At 26.9% G+C, this 4,456-nt stretch overlaps 1 protein-coding gene across 2 annotated transcripts in view; it reads left to right on the top strand.

Annotated features, from left to right (window-relative positions):
* Nucleotides 1-4,456, top strand: part of LOC106790512 (uncharacterized protein DDB_G0286591-like) — a 72,263-nt gene that overhangs the window by 1,960 nt on the left and 65,847 nt on the right. The gene's annotated exons all lie outside the window — the stretch shown is intronic.

The following is a 4,456-nucleotide window of genomic DNA, read 5'->3' as shown; positions in this document are numbered from 1 at the left end:
TATTAATTTAGAAAATAAAATTAATAATATTCGAGGTTGTGTGTTTGAAAACAAATTTGTCGATTAAATTATTAAATAAATATAACGAGATCATTTATATATTTGAAAATATGCATTTATGCATCGAAAGTGCAATATGTTAAACATATTACAAAATACTTTAAAAGATGCGTCGTAGTCCGTATTACGAAATATCTTGACTTATATATATGTGTATATATATGTGTATGTGTGTATTTCTCTCTTTCTCTCTCTAAATAGAACTAAACACGTAACGGTAATACAAAAGTGATTTCGCTTTCGTTTCCTCACTACTCGTCGTCGAACTATTTAACTCAAATCATCGATGATTCGATAACGTTCCATTTGTTTCATTACATTCGATGTATACCACCATCGTAAAATAAGATTATGGCAAATAACGATTAAGAGAAAAATAGATCGATGAATATCATGAGAAAGAGAGAAAGACAATTTTTTTTTCTTTTTTTTTTTTATTCTTGTCATCGAAACATGTTCGAACATAATCACGATTCGGCACGATCATCGAACATGTAAAACTCGATATTGTACGCTTTCCTGTATACTAACTATGCTACTACTACTACTATTACTACTGTATATAGTTATACCTACTATACACTACCATTCTCTTCTTTTCTTTTCTTTCCTTTTCTTTCTTTCATCCTCGTTTAAAAAAGAGAAACGTCTTGCTTTGATCATCAAAAAGGGTTCGTGCTACTTCCATCAAAATACTTCCGTCAGTGTTCCTAAATTCCGTCTCACGTGTGTTTCTTATTTTTTTTTTTTTTTCTTTAATATATACGTAACAATGTTTTTGTACGTTAAAGGTAATAATCTTTTTCTTTTGGGGTTTTTTCTGGTCATTTTTTTAAAATAAAATATCGATATGATTTATTCGATAAAGTATTTTAGAAAAAAGGGGATGTAATTAAATAAATGCACGAATGCTATATGGTAAAAGAAGAAAAGTTAAACACACACACACAAACTACTTAACTAATCGAAAACGCGCAACGAAGATATTAAATAAAAGTTGAAAAAGTGTGTCCGTGTTAAATATACAAATATAATATAACGTTTTATTTATCGTTAGAAGTTTCATAGTAAATTTAATTATCGATATAAATGCGATCTAATGAAAAATTATAATTGAAAAAAAAAGAAAAAATAAAGTATACGAAGAGATAAATATCATGGAGAATGGATAAGATGGTGAAAAAAAATAAACAAGAATAAAAAAGAATATGCAATAAGCGGTGCATGTGTATCTACGAAATGATAAATCAGTGATCTTAAAAAAATAAAAATATAATATGATAAATAAAATTTAATATAACATATTGTAATTCTTAGAAATGGAATCGTTGAAATATTGTTTAATAAATAAATCATTGATATTTTGATAAAATGATATGCTTGATGAGAGTTAACAACGTCGTGTGTTAGTTCAACGATAAACTGATTGAAAAAGTTGAAAATGACGGATATATCGTTCTCGGGAAAATAACTCTTTCTCTCTCTCTCTCTCTCTCTCTCTTTCTCATTCAACTGGAAGTCGATTCGATCGCTACTGTAGATATTCGAGTGGTTTGTTTACAAACAAATGACGTGGCCTGCTTGCAGTGCATAAAAGCACTCTTCTTCTTCTTCTTTTTCTTCTCCTCCTCCTCGTACTCGACATGAAAACCTCTTTGCGTAATTATTCACGTTCGCGATCGTTGCTCATTGATACGAACGCTTGATTTTTTTGCCTTGTGGGAAGAATTTCTCTCTCTCTTTCTCTCATTCTTTCTATTTCTTTTCTTTTTTTTTTTTTTTTTTTTTTTTAATGTTTCTCTTATACGTTTATCGATTTGTTTGATTTTCTCTTATCAAAGTTTTTTTGTTTTTCTCATTAAAAGTTAAAATATATACAGACAATGAAATTATGTTAGATGGTTTGGGGGGTGGGAGTAAATGAAAAAGAAAAAGATATTTTGTAGGATTTGTTTTTTTTTCTGAATATTGTCTAAATTTTATCATAGTTTATTTAACGCATATTATTTGATTAATATTGATAATATCTTAATATGTTGTTTCATTTTATTTTGTTTGGAAATAATATTTGTATTATATTCGACGAAGAGAAATTAATAGAAATCGTGAAAAAATGAATAGATAGTTCAAAGTACAATTCCATTTACCATTTGATAAATTTCTTTTAGGCTCTTTAATCCTGATCCCTAACAAAAGATACCTACTATAATCTTGGGTTAAACTATTCCATACGTTTTTGTTAAACGTACCTTTGTACCTTGTTCGTTCAGATAAAATTAATGTTTGGATTTAAGATTGAATACATTAACTATATCCGCAGCTACTTATATATTTAATGGAAATCTAAAACAAAATTGTGAAATATGCAATGAAGAAATTAGTGTCAAGCACATAATAATAGATTGTCCCAAAATATATCAATTAAAGAATAAAATACAGAATTTCAGAAAATCTGATGACTGTTCTTTCACTCAGAAAACATCACATTGACATTATTCATTTTTTAGAGACAATTAATATATTTTTAAATATATACATAACACCTAATATAACTATGTATTGTTACATGTTACTAATAATCTTGTCGTTTGATGCTACTATAAATTGGAAATAAAAAAAAAAGAACAAAAAAGAATAAAGTTTATCTTCAAAAAGAATTTTCATCCATTTTTTCAACAGAAAAAGATAACTATTTTGATTAGTGAAATTCACAAATGAAAGAAATAAAATATTTCCTATTAAGAAAATACTATGTATATAAATAGTTTCTATATATATATATATATATATATATATATATAATCAGGTTTACTATATATATATAATCAGGTTTTTATTGCACAACTTACAAAGTTTTTTACGATGTCTTATCATTATTTCACTTATATTTATCTCACATTTTTGGTTTATTCTCAACTCACCCCTACTCTACCAATAATTATCAACAATCTTAAAATTAAACTATCTATAACTATATAAATAGTTTCTATATTTTTTTCGTATAATCTTCAAACAATTTAGAATATATATATATATATATATATATAAAGAATACTTTTATTTTTTAAAAGATAAGAAATTCGAATAGAAAAAGATAATCCTTTTGACAAATAAAAAAAAAACAATCCCATCTAATGCATCAAACAATCTTAATATATCAATGTATAAAAAATCCAATTTTACATTATATTAATACACCTATGTATTAAATCTATTGTAAATGATTATTGTTTTGAAGTGTTTGAAGTATATTTATAAATTTTCAAAAATCATATAAGAAAGGTCGGTTATATTTCTCTCTCTTTAGAAAAAAAGAAAAAAAAGTAAAAGAAAATTTTTTGTTTAATTCTTTTGGTTCTCGAACCTGCTTTGTAATGGAGGGTAAGCAGATATTCACCGTGAAACTCGACGACCGCGAAGATAATCGTTGATAATTGCAGTAGAGCATACGAATCAAACTATGCAATTGCAACGGAGACGAATATAATTGTCACGACGACGGATATTGTGACATTCTATGTCTCTCTCTCTTTCTCTCTCTCTCTCTCTCTCTCTCTCTCTCTCTCTCTCTCTCATCATTTTCCCAACGTTTTACGAGAAAATGATAGAGAAATGGAAAGAAAGAAAAAAAAAAGAAATCCCTGAGTTTGCCTATAATATAAAGTGAAAAGAAAAGGAAAGAAAAATAATTAGCAACAATCTCTCGACGTGGATAATCAGTTTAATCCGCCAAATTTTAATTAAAATTCACACGGAGAGTGAAACACACACAAACTTAATCGTTTTCGGCACGGATATCACGTATTATCGTGGTATTATAACCTCCGTTTTTGATAATGAAATTTTAATCGCTTCACGCGTGTGACCACGATCTAAAATACTTTTCCTTTTTTTTTTTTTTTTTTGTGTTTTTATTTTTTTTGTTTTGTTTTGCGAAGACAAATAAAAGAAAAAGAAAAATAAAATAACGAGGAAGAAGGAAACCACACAAGTTAGCTTATTTTAATCATAAATTAGTGGAGGGGGGGGGAGGAAACATGTCATTTTGGATGACAAAGAAATTTTGTAGATTTGTTTTTTTTTATTTGGATATATAAAAAAAATGATAACAAAAAAATATTTTCACTTTAGGTGAAATAAAAATCTTGTTATCTATACTTACTTATAGACAGTTAAAAAACTTGAAACGTTTTAAGATTATAAAGAGGATTCACGGTTAATGGTATATATATAACGCTTCGATGACAATTTTAACTGCTCGTTAACTAATGTCTCTTTTTTTTTTTTTTTTTTTTTTAAAAAACCACTGTTAATTACTTTAAATGAATTCCAAGCTACTAATTCTCGTGACTAACGTAACTCATTATTTGTCGTAGAAGAACTACGTAGAATTTTC

Source organism: Polistes canadensis, unplaced genomic scaffold (assembly GCF_001313835.1).
Source record: "Polistes canadensis isolate GaletaPanama2010 unplaced genomic scaffold, ASM131383v1 scaffold_243, whole genome shotgun sequence".
NCBI classification, from domain to species: Eukaryota; Metazoa; Arthropoda; class Insecta; order Hymenoptera; family Vespidae; genus Polistes; species Polistes canadensis.
Note: the sequence above shows the minus strand (reverse complement) of the source record. Positions and strands in the feature narration are given on the sequence as shown.